We start from the raw sequence: 23,542 nt of genomic DNA on the forward strand, positions 1-23,542 counted from the left end.
TCTTAGAATCTTCGCAAAATCTTCGCAAACTTTCTTGCCACGCATGCTCAGCTTCTTGTAAAATCGTGAGCACCTTCAAATCCAGGTAGTCGTTTTTTTTTCTCTGCTAAAGCAGCCGCAGCTTCCATCTTATCCTCCCCCCCCTACCTCTGCTGTATCAAGGAACCTGATGATGTTAAACTCCTGCCAAGTCAATCACAGCTGTTACTAAGATAAATGCCAGATTGTGTGCTCTCCGGGATCATAGGATCAGTTTGAATTATTGTTATCAATTCTTGATTGTAATTATCCTTCAGTTACAAATATTTGAATTCTGTAATTATCCTTCAGTTACAAACATTTGAATTCTGCAATTACCTAGACTGTATAAATGTTAACACAAATGAATAAGAAAAGTTAAGTTGCATTACATCAAGATTGCAGTGTTGAGTTTCTATATGGTATCAGAGCCAAAAAATCTCTAACGAGTATCTCTTCCACTATCTTTCCACCTTTCTTCCACTGCTTCCTGCAAATTCTTTCACTGCATCTGCAAATGACAACTTCCACTACACCCTCCACCGATTTAACATTTTCACCCATTATCACCATCAATGCTGCCACAACCATCAATGAAAAACTCACTCCTTCTACCTTTCCTTAGTGGCGTGCTCAATTTGAAGCACTGCTCATTGGCTATGATATTATTGACTTTGTAACAGGTATAAACAAATGCCCTGTTATTGATGCTCAAAACCTCACTGCATCTAAAACCGCGAATTCCCACTGGATTCGCCAAGATAAACTTATCTTACATGCTATTCTCGCCTCCACTTCTACCACTATAACCCCTCTTCTCTCTGCCTACAAAACTTCAAATGAGGCATGGACAACACTTACCCGGTTGTATGCTGGCAAATCCAGAACGCGTGTGATGCAGCTTAAGGAAAATTTGACCTTGAGCACACGTGGGTCTCGTCCAGTTACCGAATTTCTTCAGAGTATTAAAGTCATTGCTGATGAGCTCGCCGTCATAGATCACCCTGTTTCAGACGATGACCTAACTCTCTACATACTTAATGGATTGGGTATTGAATTTAGAGAAATTGCAGCACCCATTCGTGCTCGGGAAACATCTATGAAGTTTGAAGAACTTCATGATCTTCTTGTTAGCCATGAAAATTATCTTCGGCGGCTGGAGCACCAATCTACAAATTCATTTGTTCCCACTGCCAATTATTCTAATCGCTGGAGCCCTCAGTCTTCTTCAAATTCCAGATCGTCTAAATGGCGTCCTTCGGTCCCTTCTGTCACTCCACGTGGGCATAATGGAACTCACCGAAATGGGTATTTTAATTCGGGCCACAGACGGTTTAAACCAAAGTGTCAACTATGTGACCAACTTGGTCATACCGCTAAACAATGCTCCCAAATGTCTGGTACTGATTTTTCCGCAAATTGTGCAGCTTCTTCTCAATCAAAAAATCCAAAGTGGCTAGTTGACTCTGCAGCATCTCACAATATGACCACTGATCTCTCCAATTTGACGATTAACTCTGAATATGATGGTACTGATGAAGTTGTAATTGGGGATGGATCAGGTTTGCCTGTTTCTCATATTGGGTCGTTATCCCTAAAATCGTCCAATCATGTCTTTCAATTGCGTGACACTCTTTGCGTTCCAACCATTCATAAAAATCTTATATTTGTCCATCATTTTACCAAACATAACAATGTTTACATTGAATTTCATCCTACTTATTTTTTGGTGAAGGATCGGATCACGGGGGCACTCCTACTCAAAGGCGAATGTAAAGATGGGGTGTATCCATTTCCAGAGTATCTGCCGCCAAGCAAGACAAATCTCATTGCCTATGTTCATGAACGTACAACTTCTGATGGATGGCACAAACGTCTTGGTCATCCATCTCCTAAATTGGTTAATCATCTCATTCATGCTTTTTCATTGCCCACAAATAAAATTGGCAGTTCCTCTTTATGTACTTCATGCTCTCAAAACAAAGCTCATCGTCAATCATTTAATACTCATGGTCTTACCAGCACTACTCCTATTGAACTGATTTACACGGATGTTTGGGGCCCATCCCATGATCTTGGCGTTAATGGATTTAAATATTATGTTATTTTTGTTGACCATTATACTAAATACATTTGGATTTATCCCATGACTCAGAAATCAAATGTTCAAACTATTTTTCCTCAATTTCGCAATTTCGCAATCTTGTGGAAAAACGTTTCAACACAAAAATCAAAAGCCTTTATTCTGATAATGGCGGGGAATATATTGGTCTCAAAAATTATCTTTCTGTTCATGGCATTAGTCACTATACTACTGCCCCTCACACCCCTCAACAAAATGGTTTGTCTGAAAGACGACATCGTCATCTCGTTGAAACTGGTCTTACCTTGCTCACTGATGCTCACATGCCCCTTGATTATTGGCCCTACGCATTTCAAACTGCTGCCTATCTTATAAATCGCATGCCCACAGCCATCCTGAATAATCAATCTCCATTTGAAAAATTATTCAATCAGCAACCCAATTATCTCAAACTAAAACATTTCGGTTGCCTCTGTTACCCTTTAACCCGTCCGTACAATAGACACAAACTTGAACCGAAAGCCACGTCATGCGTCTTCGTGGGTTACAGCTTATCCCAAAATGCCTATCTGTGTCTTGAACGGTCAACAAACAGAATTTACACTTCACGCCACGTCATTTTTCATGAAAGCACTTTCCCCTTTCATCAGTCCGATCATCACAGCCCGTCTTCGTCTTCTCAATTGATTGAGCAAAGTTCTTCTGTGCCCATCACCTTAACCACACTTCAGTTTGAGTCTCCTCGTCCCAGCACTTCTCTGGATATGGGTACCACCGTCTTGCAATCGTCTGAGCGTGGGTCGTCCTCTGCACCGTCTCTTCTCCAGGTAAGTAATTCAAATTCTCCTCTGCTTTCAAATTCCAGTCCTTCCCTTGAATTACCTCATTCAATTGTTCCTGCACAACCTACTGAAAGAATGCATAATATGACTACTAGGTCCATGAATGATATTTATAGACCTAAAAAATCATTTCTTGTTACCAAGCATCCCATTCCATCCTCCTTAGAACCCTTGAATGTTGCTGCTGCTCTTACTGATTCTAGATGGCGTGAGGCTATGTCCTCCGAATTAACTGCATTGATGCGTCATAATACCTGGCAATTGGTGCCTCCTCCTACTGGTTGCAATATTATTGGGTGTAAATGGGTATTTCGGGTGAAGAGGCATGCTAATGGGTCTGTTGATCAGTTTAAAGCTAGACTGGTAGCTAAATGATTTAATCAGCGACCCGGACTAGATTACAAAGAAACGTTTAGTCCTGTTGTTAAGTCAGTTACCATACGCACTGTCTTGACCATTGCTGTTATGCAGGGCTGGTCTTTGCGCCAATTGGATGTTAATAATGCATTCCTTCATGGTCATCTCATTGAAACAGTTTATATGAAACAGCCCCCTGGCTTCAAAAATTCTGATCATCCTGATTATGTTTGCAGCCTCACCAAGGCTATCTATGGCCTAAAACAGGCCCCTCGTGCCTGGTTTGCTGCCCTTACGCAAGCCTTAACAGATTTTGGTTTTCTCAATTCTAAATCAAACTCCTCTCTATTCGTGTTCCATGATGGTTCTACTCTTGCCTATTGCTTAGTATATGTTGATGATCTAATTATCACCGGCAATAACACAGATTTTGTTGCAAGCATTGTTGATCACCTTGGCAGGAAATTTTCCATCAAAGACTTGGGGTCCCTGCATTTCTTTCTGGGTGTCGAGGTTATCCCTACTGCAGCTGGTTTATTTCTGTCTCAACACAAGTATATCCGAGATTTGCTTGCCAAAACTAGTATGGATGGTGCTAGAGATGTTTCCACGCCTCTCTCATCCTCGGTTTCTTTACAGCTTGATGATGGTTCTGCATCTGTTGACTCTACCGAATATTGCAAAGTTATTGGATCTTTGCAATACCTGTCCCTCACTCGACCTGACATCAGCTTTGCTGTCAATAAACTCTCACAGTTTATGCATCATCCTAAGCAGACTCATTGGACAGCAACAAAGAGACTGTTGCGTTATCTGAAGAACACAATATTCCATGGAGTTAACATCAGCAAAGCTTTAAGCAGAACACTAACTTGTTTCTCGGATGCTGATTGGGCTGGGAATCTAGATGACAGAAAATCAACTTCAGCTTATATGCTATTCCTTGGTCAGACACCTATTTCCTGGAGTTCAAAAAAGCAACGTGCTATCGCCCGTTCATCAACTGAAGCTGAGTATAGGGCCTTGGCAACAGCTGCTGCTGAGAGTGTGTGGGTACTCTCTCTACTTCAAGAACTTAAGTTTTCTCTATCACAATCACCTTTGCTCTTATGTGATAATTTAGGGGCAACACACTTAAGTTTCAATCCTGTCCAGCACTCTAGGATGAAACACATACAAATTGATATTCACTTTGTAAGGGATCTGGTTGCAAAAAATATTATTAATGTTCAACATGTACACACCACTGATCAGCTAGCAGATCTGCTCACCAAACCTCTCTCTCGGCAAAGAACAGAATACTTATGTGACAAGATCGGCCTCTCCGATGGTAGCCCGTTCTTGCGGGGGCGTATCAAGGAACCTGATGATGTTAAACTCCTGCCAAGTCAATCACAGCTGTTACTAAGATAAATGCCAGATTGTGTGCTCTCCGGGATCATAGGATCAGTTTGAATTATTGTTATCAATTCTTGATTGTAATTATCCTTCAGTTACAAATATTTGAATTCTGTAATTATCCTTCAGTTACAAACATTTGAATTCTGCAATTACCTAGACTGTATAAATGTTAACACAAATGAATAAGAAAAGTTAAGTTGCATTACATCAAGATTGCAGTGTTGAGTTTCTATATGCTGCCTCACTGTAATCGTCTTCATCATCATCATCAACGCTAAAACGACACGAGGGCGGCAAGAAAACGTTGAACCCCCATATCAGGTCACAGTGGCCTTCAAGAATTGCCTTCAATCTTGCCAAGACATGGTCAGTTACCTTTTTCAGTCTCCCTGAGAACTCATCTCTTAAATCCCTGATATCTTCCATGACCCTGTAAAAGCTACATAAGTTTTCAGGCTGGTCTTGGAACCTGAGTCCTAGTTCCTTGAGGTAGATTTCGGATTCCCTGTAAAAATCTAAACACATTGATTCGCATTTTCTTTTGGTAAAGCATTAAGGTTTGTGCTATTCCGAGTGAAAACATATTAATGGATAAATTTGATGCAATACGAGGAGAAATTATCCATTTGACAGTATATTGATATTTTTTCCAGCTACTGTCTATCTTAGGTCTCTTTGTAATTAAGTGTCATTTTCTTCCTTTGTATCTTTCACGAACCCGTAAATGATGGGGGAAAATGAAAACGAAGTCACATGAGTATCATTGTTTCATTTCCATACACATACTATAAATGTATAAATGAAGTTACTTTAACCTTTATCTTTCATGAACCATGTAGTCTTTGTTCGTAGAATTATCAAATATTTGAATCTATATGCTACGAATAAATAAAGTCACTTGAGAAATCTTGTTCTTTGGCACACATTTATGATGTGTATGTGAATGATGAGCATGCAAAGGTGCTGGTTTAGAATGGTGGGCATACCATGGATTCTGGTTACACGCACACCAGGGTCATGAAACTTCCTCTCAGATGTTCTCTGAGGTGTAAGATTTTTGCAGGTCAATGCATTCATTGATTGTCTGGTTATTCATATCTTTCTTCAGGCGATTCACTGGTAAATTTAGCTGAAGTTCGGCTTGGACTTCCTTGAACAGCTTTCTTAACGATTGAAGATGGTCAGTTGACTCAGTCAACTCAAGCCCGTTTCCGGCAAGGGTTCCTGTGAATGGGTTAGCAAAACCAGCAAGGCACAATAGCTGATGAAGAACAAAATATGGTCCGAGGAAATCTCTGTCCAAACAGTTAAGCTCACCCTGAGATGACACTAGATCGAATCTGATTCGACGTGAACAGAAGGTTCTTTGACAAGCAAAATCAACAACTCTTTGTATTCCTATTCCCATCAAGATTACTGCTCACTTATGGACACTGAACACAGTGTTCTTCCAATGTTTTTGCTAGTGCACAATTACGTGCAGGCAACATCCAATCTTTCAGAGGACACAAATGGTACACAGAGCAATCACATGTAATATGATCAGTTTAACAGAAGTATTAAGTCATCATCGCAGAATAGCATAGGAAACAAGAATGATCAGGCCAGTAGAGTGTTGGATGCAATCGCACCTAAGAAAACTACTGGTTCATTTCCATGGATGATCCACAGATAGTTCAAACATCAAATCATGTTATGCCATAATGCAAGTTTAAGAACCTATCCGGTTCTCCATGTCTTAAGACAAAGTACTGGAGATGATTGGGTACAAATTTGACAGAAACTGATCTGACTTCACTAAGCCAGTAGGAATTTAGAAGATCTTGCGACCCCCTCCATGCATCTGCAACATGGCATCAATTTGTTCCCCATTCTCTAGTCCAAGCTACACATGAAAATCAAAATTTAGAAGAGAATCACCGAACTGAAAAGAACCAGAATAAATGAAAATCAACATTATTTGCGGTAATAAAAGATAAAAGCATAAGCACCAAATCAAACTTCAAGTACAACAAAGCTCGTTGGTGCTCATGCGGCCAAAGTTTTCCATTTACTTGTAGTTAACTCATCCACAAATGCTTGCAATTGCCCTTTTTTTTTTTTTTTTTTTTTTTGCCCTTTTTGTTTTTGTTTTGATACGTAAGTAACACTTTAATGTTATATATTTTCAAAGAAGAGGAAGTAATCTAGCAGCGATAATCTAGAATCAAAAACAACTCTTGAACATCCTGAAAATCATGAATCAGTTCTCTTGTTTCAAAGGGACCTTTACCAACATTATCTGCAATTCTTGAAAAAAGAGCTTACGGAAAAGAGCTTCCAGGACAATAATTGAGTTAGTCGGAAAATATTTCTTGAAAAAACAAGAAAAGGTTGAAGGGCAGAAGAAGAATGTCACCTTGGCTGCATATGTCTTTTGGTAATGCGCTTTCCATTGTAGAAAAACCGCAAGCTATGACCTTCCATTCCCCTTCTCTCAATATACTCATCCATGAGCCTTGATAGAGAGGCATGAGGCTTGATCTTATATCGTACATAACGCCATCCTGCAATGAAAAGAAAAAATGACAGAACACCACACTCAATGGACTGCATAAATAGGTGTAATGATGTAAAATCACACAACTGCACAAAGATATTCCATTTGTAATTTCAAGTCCTTTCAGGAGCAACAATAAAAAGCCCTAAACCCCAAGGTGTTCTTCAACTGCATCAGAGCTCATCAATATATGAAGTGTACCTGTACAGGAGGATTTGATAAATGAATAGCAAGTAACCATGATCTGCTGCTATGGGGAAATGCAAGGGATGATGGGTGGCAACCGAACTTCTTTTGCATTTTCTTTGAAGATTGAGACCAAAACCTTCTCTACTATAGAAAGCTGCCTTACATACCAATATCTCAATTACTTTAACAATATGTTTTAATTATATATAGAAATATTTAGCAAAACACAGTTTAGGCAAACCCCAACAGCTACACTTCTTCCTGGAGGACATGCATTGGCTCAAACACAAAAACAAAAAGAAATATTGCAAGCACGGTAAGAAAAGTCAGTCCATAAATGACCAATTTTCAAATAAAATAAAGCAAGCAAGTGAAGATATAATTAAGAACCTGTCCGGACTCCTATAGATTCAGAATTAGAGGAGGAGGAGTTCATGTTAGTGTCCTATTTTTGCATTCAAACCCACAAACCACACCTCTCCTACAATCCAAACAGTGAAAATATATAGATGGAAGCCAGTGAATTCATTGATTGTAGCAGTGAAGCAAGCAGACGTGTCTGCCTTAAAATTTATATGCTGGTGTAAGCCACGATTTCTTAAACTTTTAAGTTGCTTCGAGTTTCCTAAGATGTGCTGACAGTCCAGAACCCTTTACTTTAAGCATGGGACCATTTGATGAATACGAGTGAATTTAGGGTAAAGTTGACGCATGGAAGTCTTTTAAACTCTCTAGTGCTGCACAGGGTTGTGCCTGTGCTCTTCATATTTTCCTGTTATTTTCTGTTCCTTTTCTTTTAATTATACATGTATTTTTTTTTATTAATATAAATGTTAAATCAGTTTATATTTATCTCGACTAATCTTATAAATCTTAAAGTTAATAATTATATATATCTCAGTAATTATCATATTAACAATTATATGACTTGGAGTGTGTTCACCAACAAAAAAAATATATATTGTATTTTGTTTTTTTTAAATTTCCTTTTTTTTATATAAAAAAAACTGGAAAATATATTCATTTTTTTATAATTTAAATAGTGTTTATATATATATATATATATTCTTGGAATTACGTTTATTATATTATATTTTATTCAGTTTTTAATTCAATGGCTTTGAGAAATAAATTGAAACCTATTCATAATTCTAACTCTAGCATGCAAATCAAAGTCTGCTCAGCATCTTTTCTTGATTCCCTTTCTTAAAGGAAAAAAAAAGTTGAACACGGCAAAAGTGATCTCAGCTCTAGAATTTTTCAGCAATTTGTAATCATATTCCAGCACTATTATTCAGTGTATTGGAATGTAGATGATCAGATTTATATTGGAACACAATTAGCAAATATATTTATACATCATGAGGCCACAAAGAAGTCAATTAATTAGTAAATTCTTTAATATGTAAGAACTGATTAATCCTTCCAAATTATAAAGCGTGATGGCTAATATTACGACAACTATATTTGTATGCTTATCTAACTTTTTTTATATATCAGAAATTTAGTTATAAATAGAGAAAACATTATATATATATATATATATAAACACACAAACACGAAAGTAGGTGAATTTTCTAATGGTAGCAGTAAATCAAATTAGTTTTATATGTACCTCGTATGTGTATGTGTTTGTGTTTGTTTTTGTGATTAAAAAATACTTATTAAAGTAAATTTTAGCTAAAGTAATGTTTCGAAGTCTTTTAACTCTTTTATGGTGCAAATGTGCTCTTTATATTTTACTTTTCTTTTCCCTTTTTTTTTTTTTAGTTTTTTTATTTGCTAGAAAGTATTGTTTAAGTGTTTTTAATAAAAAATTGAATTATTTTTCTTTTATGTTTTATAGTATCATTGGAATAAACTCAAATCTATACTATTATAAAAAAATGTTAGGACAACAACTAATATTGCAGCGGGCACCTATCAACGGGACTCATGGATACTAACCATAGTATGCCAAATTAGATTTAAAATGAGAGTATTAACTCCTCTAATAAAATTATAATTTATTTAAACTTAAAATCATTGATTCCTATGTAGTTCTTCCTACTTCATATAGAGTTTTTTCTGCAAAATTTTCCAACTTAGAATAAAGATGCCATGGGGGTACCAACCAAACCTGAAATCCTTCACCCAATCATATGATTTATAGTCTTAACAAACAACAAATGCAAGCAACATCTTAAACGACTCTTTCTAGCTTTTCTAAATTATTTTCAAGGATGAGAAGGTTTTTGCTAATATTGTTCTAGTAGGGTTAATTTTAAGGGTCACCATATTTTTAAACATATTGATAGCCTCAGAATCGATCATTCCCTCAATGGATGGGAAAAGAACCAAACCATATAGGCCTATGACCAAAATTCTCAATCAAATTTCATTGCTTTCATAATGTAATATTTTATTGAACATGGCCTTTAGTATATTCCAAAACCAACGTTGGCTATTTTCTCATTTAGTCATGTGATTTTGCCAGCTAACAGTCTATCTAAGTAATCCAAACGAAGTTAGAGGATGCTTGCTCTATAGGTGTGTAGAAGTACACCTTTTCTGACTTTGGACAATTTAACAGGGAATTATACTCCTCGATAGTAAGAGTCTTATCTATGATATCAAAAGTGAAGCACTAATATTCTAGGTCCCAAAACCCTATCATGGCTTGAAAACAAGCATTTTGGATCCTAATTTTCAGTAAATATGATAGGTCCTAATATTGTTTATGAAAATTGATCTAGTCATAAGAGGATAACCTTTCCTAGCAATCTAATAATTGTCTTGTACCAAAGTGGTCTGTAATCTAATTTAACATGTTATGGCAACTGAGACTCAAATTCTGATGGCAAGCAATCCCTTTTATAATGTTGGCTCAATTTTGATCTGGTCAAAAAGTCCTTAATAGTAATAGGTTTTTCCATCTCTCACTTCTTGTAAGAATCAATGGAGATTTAATAAGAACATGAAATATATATAAAAATGTATGTTCATGCCTTGACATTTGTTTATGTCCTAAAGGTTATATCCTAATTGATAGGATCTATCTCATAAGATTTGACTTAGTTTAATCTATCTTTAAAGATATTTATTTGGTTCCCAGATTGCCCGAATTACCTATAGGGTAACCGACCTCTTAACCTTATATAACTTGAGTATGGGGCCAAACTCCACAATAATCGTTGCATATAGTGAGTTACAATATGAGAGGAATTCTAAATGAGTATCAATGGACATAAATCACACTTGCCACTTAAATCTTCATTTTCTAATCTTAGAAAGGATGAGCTCCGGTCTAGAGTTTTTATGGGTTCACTATAAAGTGTGTGAATACTCAAATAAATAACATGTATGCATATACAATTTGGAAAATTGAAATGATTTATAGTACAATTAAATTTCATAAAATAAACAATGCAAATGAATACCTAATTAGAAACAAAATAAATTGTAATAGAAACACAAGTAATCAGGCTCAACCCTAAGTTTCTAATGGAGTTGTCATTATGTTGATACACAACATCACGGGACACCTACATTTTTTTCCGGTATTAAAAAATCATTTTGAAAAAAAAAAAGATCTTTTTTAATTTTATTTAAATGCTATAATATTTTAAGCTTATTATTTGCAATTTGTTTTTTAGGGTTACCACTAGTCCCTAAAAGTAGAAACATTAAAAAATAACATCAATCCCTAAAAATATGACTCATTGAAATATTGATGTTTAACCCTCAAATAGGAGTTATGTCCAAGTTGCAAAAAAATAAAAAATAAAAAAAAAAGAGGGGGGGGCATAATCCATATTTGTTTTTAAAATTTTGATATCAATCCTTTATTAGAAGAAAAAAAAAACATGTCAATGAATAATGTTTATCCCTAAAAAGGAAGATTATGTTGTAATAGCTAAAAACAAGGCATAACCCATATTTGAGAATTAGACTTTCGACCCACGTATGACGACGATATAAATTAGGCATTGGACTCACCTCATCATTCTTTTTTATATTTATTTCAGGTATTTCATAAAATACAAGTATAAAAAGAAAATAAAACACACCTAGAAGTCCCCAAAATTACTTGAGTGGCACTTTATAGGAAAAAGATCGAAATACCCTTGAACTTCCCTAAAAACTATGAAAATAGACCTGGTGGTGCATCTAGCTCACGTGTAGCCACTATTAGAGGGGTGAATATTTTTGGCAAGATTTTGGGCCACAAATTACATCTTCTAGTAGATTTATGTGAGCAGATTCCAATGGTGGTGATGGTGTTGGCAGTTGATGATTGATATATAATAAAAGCTTGCTGCAATGGATGTCAACAATGTAGAGGAAGATGAAGAAAAGGGCAAGAACTATAATAATAAGCCAAAAACAATGAAAGAAGGTGAATTGTTGCGTTAGTTAACTGTCTACTCTCTAAAAAAAGCTCCAGCCAAAACCTTTATGTAGAAGCTTTTAGATGATAAAGTATTCTAGAATTGGGAGATTGAAAAAGCCCTAGTTGTTTTAAAGAAGTAATAATTAAATGTCCACTTATATTTGCTTTTATATGCTTTATGGGCTTTGCGTTGTAAATTACCGTGTTTTTGTACCTAATTGAAAATCTTAGCTTAAAATGAGGTCTTTTCTTAATTATTGAGCTAACTTTTAAAATATTAATGAGATCATGCATTTTCTTCAATAATTTTTTTTTATCTACAATACTCTTATACTAAAAACACCTTTTGTTTTTAGAAATTCTGAAAGTGGATCCTCCACAAATCCACAAACATATTGCACTGGAAATGAATGGCCAAACTATGATAAGTATGTGATTGCAATGGAAAAAAAAAAAGAATGAGAAGAAGATTATATAAGAGAGTTTCCTAAACTAATAGAGTAGTCTAAGCATGCTTGAAAACCTACAAAGGAGGAGTTAAAGGTGATAAATGTAGGCACCAAGCAAGATAAAAGAAAGCTAAAGATAGGAACTCTGAATACCGCAAAAGAAAAGGGTGGTCAAACCTCACTCCTACAAGATTATATGGATGTGTTTGCCCAGTCTTATGCAGATACGTTCGGTTTAGACATTGATATTATATTACACAAAGTGCCTTTAATAAAAGGGTGTAAACTTGATAAACAAAAAATTAAAAAGAACTCGCCCTGATATTTTACTCAAGGTTAAGGTAGATATAAAAAAGTTGTGGCATGTTGGTTTCCTAAAAGTTATTAAATACCCTCAATGGATATCTAATATAGTGGTAGTACCAAAAAAAGGATGATAAAGTCAGAGTATGTGTAGACTTCAGAGATCTAAACAAAGTTAGTCTAAATGATGATTTTCCTTTGCCTCATATAGACTTCCTAATAACGCTGCTAGAAGCTTAACTTATTCCTTCATTGATGGATTTTTTTTGGTATAACCACATTAGGATAGCTAGAGAAGATTAGAAGAAGACAACTTTTATCATATAGGAAACATTTTGCTACAAAGTTATGCCATTTGAGTTGAAGAATGTCAAAGCCACTTATCAAAGGGCAATGGTGACACTCTTCTATGATATGATATATAAAGAGATTGGAGTGTATGTGGATGATATGATTGATAGGTCTAAAAAAGAAGAAGATCATGTCCAATTTCTAAGAAAGTTATGTGATAGACTAAGGAAGTATTAATTGAAGTTGAATTCTACAAAGTGTTTATTTGGGGTGAAGTTTGGGAAGTTATTAAAATTTATGATAAACAATAAAGAAATAAAGATTGATTCTGATAAAGTGAAAGCAATTCAGATTATGACAGTTCATAAAACCAAGAAAAAAGTATAAGGCTTTTTAGGATGTTTGAATTAAATCACTCGATTCATATCTCAATTAATAACAACTTGTGAGTCAATCTTCCGATTACTCTGAAAAAAGAACCATGGTATATGGGACGAAGATTTTCAAGAGACTTTTAATAAAATAAAACAATGTTTATAGAATTCACCTTTGTTATTGCCACTTGTGCCTAAAAGACCTTTAATTATATATATGACAGTAATTGTGGTAGCAATAGGTTATATGTCGGGATAACATGATGAGTTTGGAAGAAAGGAGCAACCTATCTATTATCTGAGCAGGAAGTTTACTGATTGTAAATCCAAATATACTATGATTGAGAAATTGTGTTATGTCATTGTATGGAGTACGAAGCATCTTCAAAAATATATGTTGTATTATACCACCTAGTTGATCTAAAAAACATATCCTTCTAAATACATCTGTGAGAAACCCTATATGTCAAGCCGAATAGCAAGAAGACAAATAATGTTGGATGAACATGACATTATATACAGGACAGAAAATATGTGAAAGAAAGTGCAATTATTGATCATTTAACAAATAATGTTATTAAAGATTATGAACCTTTGAAATTTGACTTTCTGGATGAGGATGTAATGATAGTAAAAGAAGAAAAGGAGAAAAATTATTGGTGGATCATATATTTTGATGGTGTAATGAATGTATATGGCAATAGGGCAGAGGTTGTGATAATCTTGCCTAATAAGAAGTAATTTTCCATCTCAATCAAATTGAGGTTTGAATGTACTAACAATACTTTTGAATATAAGACTTCTATCCTTGGATTAGAAGCTATTTTAGAGATGAAAATAAAGAAGCTTGATGTTTATTGGGATTTAATGTTGATAATATGTCAAGTGAAATGAGGATGGTAGATAAAAAAAAAAAAAAAAAAAAAAAAAAAAAAGGAGAAAAACTAAGACCCTATCAAGAATATCTCTCTAAACTGACCGAGGGTTTTGATGAAATAGATTTTACTCATATAGAAAGAGACATAAACCAATTTGTTGATGCGTTGGTAATTTTAGCTTTTATGGCCAAAGCTAATTACAAAATCAGGATATAACCAATTTGTATTGAGATCAGAAATTTTCTAGCTTATTGTTGTTTAGTTGAAGGAGAAATGGATGAGAACCCTATGGTTTTATGATTTCAATCAGTTTATCCAATATCAAGAGTATCCTTTAGAGGCATCTCAAGTAGATATGAATACCTTAAAAAGGTTAGCCATGCAATTTTATATGGATGAAGAAACCCTATATAAAAGGTCATTTAATGGAACTTTACTGAGATGTCTAGATGAAATCGAAGCCAAGGTAGTAATGCAAGAAATTCATGAAAAAAATTATGCGATTCATACGTACAAATGAGCATATGAGGGCTACACAAATCCAATGATCTAAGTACTTCTGGATGACTATAAAGAAAGGATATATAGATTATGTTAGAAAATGCCATAAATATCTAATATATAATGATAAGATAAATCCACATCCAACTTCTTTGCTTAATATAACATCACCACGACTTCTTTGCACATCCAGTTTATTTTTCAATATCAGAAAAAAAATGTAGGTGTCTGTCAATGTTGTGTATCAACACTTTGTTTATCCCTCAACCAACTCTCCCAAAATAATCAAGAGAAGAAAAAGAAAAATGAAGAACTTTCCTTCCCTTTTTTTGATAGATAAACTACAAGTCGACCCTATAAAAAGGAAGGGGTTGATTGCTTATAATTACCAAAATACCACTCATTTAGTGTCTACGTGTTGATTTTATCAAATCATTATCCATCAGTATTTTTCGCGTACTAGAAATTTTTATTATGTCATCTCAGTTTTTTATTGAAATTTTTCATCACCATTCATAATAAAAATTTCTCTAAATCTTATTAAGAATTATTTAAATTTTCTCCATTTAGCACGAGCTTACCCTAACTGTAGAGATATTTTCATGCACAAATTATTCTTTAATCTATTTAGGATTTTCACACAAACTTACCAAGACTTTTGATTTCCAATCATAATGATTCCCTCATAATCTCCACCCCTCTCTATTAAGATTTAGATGATTATATACGAGTCTTATACAGATAATCAATAATATTCTTGTGTAAATTCATGCATTCATGTATTTGGAGTTTCATTATATTTTTCTAAGGATTTTCTCCCCTACTGGCAAAAACATTTTCCTTAAATAAATATTTTACTCGATTACGGGTTTTAATTGATTTTTCACTGATTGACATTTTGCTTATTGATTTATTATTTTATTGCATTCGAGATTTAAATTAATTTAATGGGGATTTTTATCCCAAATCATAACAATTTTACTCTTAATTCACTATTTTTAATTGAGAATTACCTTATTTAACATTGTTTTACCAATATTTAGGTTAAGGGTTTATATAAATTAATAAAAAAAAATTTATGTTGATGAAAAACAATTCAAAATAACTATATTTTTAAATTTAATAATAATATTAATGAATTTCTTAAGATCTAATTTTTTATGTTTTAAAATTTTTTAATTCTTGTGTAGCATTGTGTAAATATCCAATCTAGTTACAAAAAAAACTATAAGGGCTCGGTTTTTTCCTATAGCATGTGAGGAGAATCATAATGGATTCAAGCAATGAATGATCATTTTTCCCGTCATTGCTCTTAACAGTTGTCCTTGGTATTTGGGGTAAAATCATCTTTTTTCATGGGATGCAAATATCATTTGGAGATTGATAAGGGACAATTTTGTCATTCAACTTTGAAAATGAACATTAAATATACTCTTTTGCCCTTGAAATCTAAAAACAAAGGTCTTTCATTAAGGGTTTTTTTTTTCTTTTTCTTTTTATTTACATAGTGAAATAATGTTTATACCTTCACCTAGTAAAAAAATAACCTTGTAGATGACATTTTATTTGTCTTAACTTTTTTTTTTTTTTGTAATAATGATATGTCATTGGGCTTTTTTTTGTAATCTGAGTTATTAAAATATTAATAAATCAGTAAAATACGTTGACATGTGCCACGCTCACGTCAGAACATCAAAGTCCTTCATGCTATTACGGAGGCATGTAAGGACACTTATGGTGGCCACAAAAACCAAATCACCAATTTATCTGACGCACAAGGTTGTGATGCAATTGTTTGGGCAAGGTGGGTGGCGATTTAGCAGCGAATAGTTTTTTTTATCCTACCCTAATTTTATCTCTTCTATGCCTTGCTATTCGTGACAGGCATTTAAAAGTTTAGTTATGCCCTCCACTTTGTATTTGTTTTAGATTTGATCCTTATTTTTTTATATATGTTTTTATTTTAATATTTCTTGAAGTTTTTTTTTTAATTTCATCCCTCCGCATTTAATTTGATTTAATTTTTTTTATCAAATCTAATCGTTATTCTTTTGATTGCTATTTTTTTTATACTTGAGGATTTTGCTTTTAGAATCTATTTATTTTTTAAAAATTTTGGTCGTTTTTTTTTTCATGCTCCATTTCAATTTCAATTTCATTTTTTTTTTAATTTTGTGTTTTTAAAATCTTTATTAATTTTTTTAAAAAAATTTGGTCCTTATTTTTTTATTGCTATTTTTCTATCCTTTATTTATTTTGTTTTCAATTTAATTCATGATTAATTTCTTTCAATTATATTTTGTTCAAGATTTAGTCCTCATTGTTTATTTTTTTTTATGATTTTTTATAATTGAAAATTTTGCTTTGTAATTTTTTTGTGTTTACCTTTTGCATGATATTCTCAGTCTCATGACATGGTTTACCAGTTTCATTGATTTACGTGGTTTGAGTTTGGTCATTTTTTAAAAGATTCCTTTTAGAATTTGTTTTTTCTTTTTCATAATTTGACATTAACTTATTAGGCCTTGAGCTTTGTGATTTCTTATGTTTTTCTTTTTGTAAGGTTATCGATCCCCATCTTATATCTCAGATCGTAAGTTAGTAGAGTTAACATGGGTTGACTTAGTTTTTTTAAAATTGATTTTTTATTCAGTTTTATCACTTTTCATTAGATTATTGACCCTTAAGTGTTGTCATTTTTTCACCTTTCTTTATGTGGAGTTATCCCGTATGCGTGATGGTCAAGCACCTTAGTGTCCCCTCCATGAATAAGCAGTGTCTCTAACTCGATGGTGGCTGGAGTGGCAGGTGTGATATTTTTTTTTTTTTCTTCTCTCTCTATTAGTCAATTTTCATGTTGAACTTAAAAAAAATCAAATCAATCCATAAGGTTTGTTGTACTTAAAATTACATCCTTATTCTTTTCATTATAATTTTTAAAATTGAGTTTTTTCAATTCCATTGTTGTTCTCTTTATTGCAATTTTTTTTTATATTAAGAATACTTTATTGAATTAAGATTTGTTTTCAATTTTACTCTAATAGATATTTTCACATATCATATTTGATTTTCATTCTTTTAATTACTATTTTTTAATGGTTTTTGCAATTGTTTTTTTGGGAAATTTATCATTTTTTTTTCTATCAAATCTAATCCTTTTTTTATTATTGTATTTTTTTGAACTTGCAAGATTTTTTTAGATTGATTTTTTTTTCATCCTCCAATATTTAATTGGACATTTATTTACTTTCTTAGTTGAGTTCGAATCTAAAATTTATCGATTTACGAGTTTAAAAGATTGACTCTAGTTTATGAAATTGACACGGACATGGGTTTCCGTGGTTTTTTTCTTTTTTAAAAGCTTTTTTTTGCATCCCTTACCATTATGTTATTTTTTTTTTTAATTTTCTTTCTATGAGATTTTTTTGTCAATTTGAAAATAACATAGGTCACCTTGGTTTTAGTTTTATAGTTTGTTAAATTTAGCTTTTCTAAAGGAATTTTGTTTTTAAATTGAATTGAATTAATTAATTTCATCCTCCAACATTTATTTTTTTAGGTGTTAAGCTCTTAGGTTGAGCCCGGGTCAAGAAGTTAATTGATTGCGGGCTTAAGAGGTTAATCTATGTTTACAAAGTTTGTATCATCTTGATATCTTTTCTATGATGAAAAAAAATTGTTGGCCCAATTTTTTTTTAAAATTCAAAATTTTTATTGCATCCCCTAGTATTTAAAATGACGCAATACTTGAAGAAATTTTATTTTTTAATGTTTTTTTGGAAATTGGTATTTTGATTTTATTTACTTTTTTTATTGAGTTATCTCAATATTATATCTTGAGTCATGAATTCAGCAGGTTCATCAAGTTTAAGTCAATCAATTTTTTCATTGATTTTTAATATTTTTGAATATCAAGTAAATAATCATAAAAGCATGAACCCTATTACATGGGAACCTACTTTTACATATAATCTTTGCATTTTAAATTATGATGTATTTTTTATAAACAAAGTGTCTTAAATGTATAACTGTTATCTGATACTTTTGTTTAAATGTGTGATGTCTATTAGTAGCACAAGAATGCAAATTATGATTATATATGTATATTATAATGTGAACTTATAATCATACAAACATAATATTATGTGCATGTGTAAGAACCGCTTTTAATGAAATGTTGATTGATGTTTTGTGTATGGATTGTACCTTGATAATGAGTGGAAATCGGTTTATCAATTCCTAGAATGATATCATGTTTTTTAAAAAATATTTTTGTTGTTTTGGCTTTGAAAAGCCTGGTTGTTACAGTGATTTCTACTCGATGCTCTAATTGTCAAAGTAAAGAAATTCAACCAAGCGCGAACAAGCAACGGGAGTAACTATGACTCTTTTAAGGTAGCCAAATGTCTCGTCATCTAATTACTGATGCACATGAATGGATTAACAATATTTTCATTGTTTGTGTCTACTATCCAATGAAATCATAGTTAAGGGATTGAACTTAGCAGAATCAGTCAGGAAAGAAGACTCAGTTGAGCTTAACTCTAGTTAAATTTTGTGAAATAATATAAGAAGTATAGGATAAATGAGAGTTTTGGTGAAATTAAAAATACCATTATTTTTAATGTTGTTTTAATTATTTTGTGAATAAAGACCCACAAACCTTTTTTTTTTTTTTTTTGAATCCAAAGCCACTTTTGCGGCCGGATGCAATCCAAAAAAAAGTATTGTCGGTTGGAGAGTTTAAGCAGGGTGGCTTAAAAACAATTTGCTCCATCTTGGGACTTGTTTATTTGCAGGAAAGTGGTTTCCTTGAAAAGTGAATTACTTTCTGATGTATGGTAGTATTATGAAAAATGAACTAGAAAACACTTTCTAGTGTTTGGTTATGTTAAGAAAAATGAAGTGGAAAATAATCTATTAATAAATTAATTTTTTTTTAAAATTTATCTAATATATGAAAAATATTAAATATAAATATTTATTCACTTGCAATAAAAGAATAAAATCTAAAAAGTGTAATAATAACTTTTTTTATTATATTTTATATTCATATGTAGCTTATTTTATAAAATATAACTATATATGTCATATAATATTATAGAGATATAACCCTGTGAAATTTTTCATAAATAAAACCTTTTTTTTTTTTGCAATTTTAAAAGCTTAATATATATATATATATATATATATATATATATATATATATATATATTATTTTATTTTATTTTTCATATGAAGAAAGCCAAATTAGTTTATGGTATTAACTAAGAGTTAGATATTTGGGTTTTTTGGTATGAAGATTTTTTAAAAAGATAAATAAATACAAAAATATTTTGATAGATTTTTTGGATAAAGATTGTTTTTTTTTTTAGCAGATATAGACAATTATCCCTGTAATATCCCTTTAATATATATCAAATAAGCATTAAGAAATAAATATAAATATATTACATCAAACATAGTCATGCATAAATATTAAGTTTTAATTTAATACTCATACATATTAGTTCAAATTAACAAACATAAACATGCTAGACCGAATTAAACAAGTAAACATATTTGTCAAATAACAAACATAAACTTTCTTATCATAGTGAAATCATCTTAGCAATAAGGCCTATAGTTGCGTTGGTTCACAAAATTTTGAACCTACATTTTTCTCAAATTAGCATTTTTTACCATAAATGTTTTTCCTAACATTTCATGTTGGATCAAGTGATCAAATGCATCCCCAAGAGTGATCTCATCAAAGCCTTTAATTTTCATCACTTCTGTATATAGCTCATTAACATCAAGGTGATTTTTGTTGAGGCTTTGGATAGCAAATGCTACATCTCCAATCTTTTTAGACAACTTTTCAACACTATCATCTTCATACATGCGATTTCTCTTCCTCTTTTGTGCATTAGAGGAAGATGTCTCTTTTTCTTTTGAAGTTTCTTCATATTCCCCTTCATTTTCAATTGAAATTGATTGCTCTTCAGTGTTCTCTTCCAAGTTGACATCAGCATATGATTTGGCATAATTTCCTGTTGTTATATCTTTTCTAACAACAATTGTCATTGCCTCTACATATCAATGTGATTATGAAAAATACAATATGCAAGCATAACATCTGCTTGTGTTTCATAAGACCAAAAAGATTTTTCATTAATTGATATAAAACTACTCTTCAAAATACCAAACCCTCGCTCAATAGTAGTTCTTAAAGAAGAGTGTCAAAGATTAAATAGCTCATTTTCATTTTCCAGTGAATGTTCTGTAAACTCGTTCAAGTGATATCAAACTCCACGAAAAGGAGAAATGATTCTTTTTCGAATACCATAACCAATATCACCAAGATAATATTTTCCTACAAATTAGAAAAAAATAACATATTACTAACTTTAGCTAATAAAACATTTTATATGTTTATTGTATATAATAAATACTTTATTATATACCTTCTGGAATTTTTAGACCACTAGATCTTGATAATACATCACCTAAAACCCGTGAATCATGTGCACTTCCTTCCCAGCCAGCTAAAGCATATATAAACTTGAAATCAAAAGTTATAATTGCTAAAACATTTTGTGTTGTTCCTTCTTTTCGACCTCGAAACTTTCTTTGAATCTCAATAGGAACATTTGCAGGAACATGAGTACCATCAATTGCCCCCACACAATCCTATATAAACATGAAAAAATAATTTATAACCTTTTCTTCTAGATGTAATTAATTAATGTATAAAAATATTGGTATTGTTCTCATACCTTAAAATAAGGATATAATCTTTGATTATTCATTATCTCTGCAGGAATTGTATCGCCTAGGTCTTTAATTAGATGTTTGTATAACTTAAAAACTGCTTTTAAAACAATTCTAAAGTAACGATGGATAGTTTCAATAGACCTATAGTATATACCACTAATAAAATAAAATCTTTGGTTTTGGCCTATAATTTGTAAGAACACAATTACTTGCTCCCTAATAGATACATTTTGAGTTAATCATAATAGCTTATGACTTATGAGAATATCACACAATTTATATAAGATAACTGGTTTCATACGAATTTGTTCAACACAATGTCTATCACCTTGATTCAAAATGTTATCCATATAGAATTCTCGTTGAGCAATTGCATTTATACGTGGTTCTCTTGGTATATAATTTCTATTTCTTTCTTGTTCAATAATAGTTACCCTTGTAGCTATCACAGTTACAGCTGCTCCCATACATGTTATATGAATAATCTTACTATTCATAACAAAAAAGTGAAATTTTCTGCTAACAAAACCTAAAAATTTACGGAAACAAATATTAAAAAAGCATATAAAATACTTACAAAATCAATATAATAAATTATGCTCAAAACTATGCTCAACGAAGTTGATTCCCAACACAAACAATGCCTTAAAGGAAATAATTATATAATGAATTCTATATCCCAAAACAAACAATACAATAATTTATTAATGAATTTTATATATAAATATTAACGGACTCAAGTTTTCTACCCAAACCATTTCAGTTTTTTATAATTGTGTATAATCATCACCATCAACGCACATAATATTTTATTGTCTAATATTTCTACCCACATCCATTCCCCTTTCATTACTATGTAGCATCATCAACCGTTGATTTCACCAATGCCTTGTTTCAATTAAATTATTAGGCTTGAACCCATATCTTCACCCGGCTTAACCACTAAGAAACCACTGTCTATTCTACCCAAACCAATTCCTACTATGCATCATCATCAGCATCAATGGGTATACTTTTTCATAGTCAAGATTTCTACCCAAACAAATTCCCCTTTCATCATCATCATCAACGCACACACATCACGTCCAGAAAGCACAGGAACCGCACAAAACACAGGAAACGCATATCATCAACTGATCAACATAGAAGGAAAATCACATTGGGTGGGTTGGGTTTTACTGGAAGAGAAGCAATTGAAGAAAAGGAGAGGAAGATGAAGAGATGGAGGGGAATTGAAAGCATATGTTTTTGATTAAACAAAAGGAGAAACAGAGCATGGGTTTGCTGTGTTTTTTTCATAGAAACCAAACAAAATGTTTTGTTTGGTTTCTGTGAAAAAAACACAACAAACCCGATTTCTGTGAAAAAAGCATAGCACGGGAAAAATGGGTTTGGGTTTGCTATATATGGGTTGCTATGTATAGATTTGCAGTGTTTGGCTTCTAGAAAAAATACAGGGGTTTTGGTTTTCTATGTATGGTTGCCTGGCAAAGTGGATCGGCAAGGAAGGAAACGAGGCCGAAGGGTGCTTTCAGCTTAACGAAAGAACGATGATTCTTTGTTGTGATAGCAATAGTGGCAAAATGGAGGAATGGTGATTATCTAGAGTTTGTCGTGTTTGTGTATGGGTCTGTGTTTGGTTTCTAGGAAAAATTTTGGGTTTGTTATGGTTGATTTTTCCCAGAGGTTTAGGTTTGCTGTAGTTGAATGGGTTGCCTCCCAAGGGGTTTGGGTTTACACAGAGCATAAGAGCATGGGTTGTAGTAAAATTAACAAGATAAACAAGGAAAAAAACCGCAACAAATATATCACAAGATTTATGCCATTATTATAACTACAAATTAAAAAAAAAAAAGAGGATGAAAAAATAAGATAAATAAAGACATTTGAGGGGGAAAAAAATTATCTGGAAGAAAATTGAGAAATGTTTCCAATTGATCTGCATAAATTATTTGGGAGAGAAAAAAGATTTATATTTTTGAGATAGTGCACATGTTTTTTTGTCAATAAAAAAAAAAAGAAAATGTTCTTCTTCCTGGCATAAAGTCTTATTTTTTTGTTGCTGAAATTTACTTTTCTTTGATTAGTTTTTTAATGTTTGATAAATATAAAAAAAATTAAAAAAAATAGTTTTTCAGAAAAATAAATTCCTTCATAAAACCATCAGGCATTGACTTTACTTGACATTG

Source organism: Populus alba, chromosome 17, assembly GCF_005239225.2.
Source record: "Populus alba chromosome 17, ASM523922v2, whole genome shotgun sequence".
Classification (NCBI taxonomy): Eukaryota; Viridiplantae; Streptophyta; class Magnoliopsida; order Malpighiales; family Salicaceae; genus Populus; species Populus alba.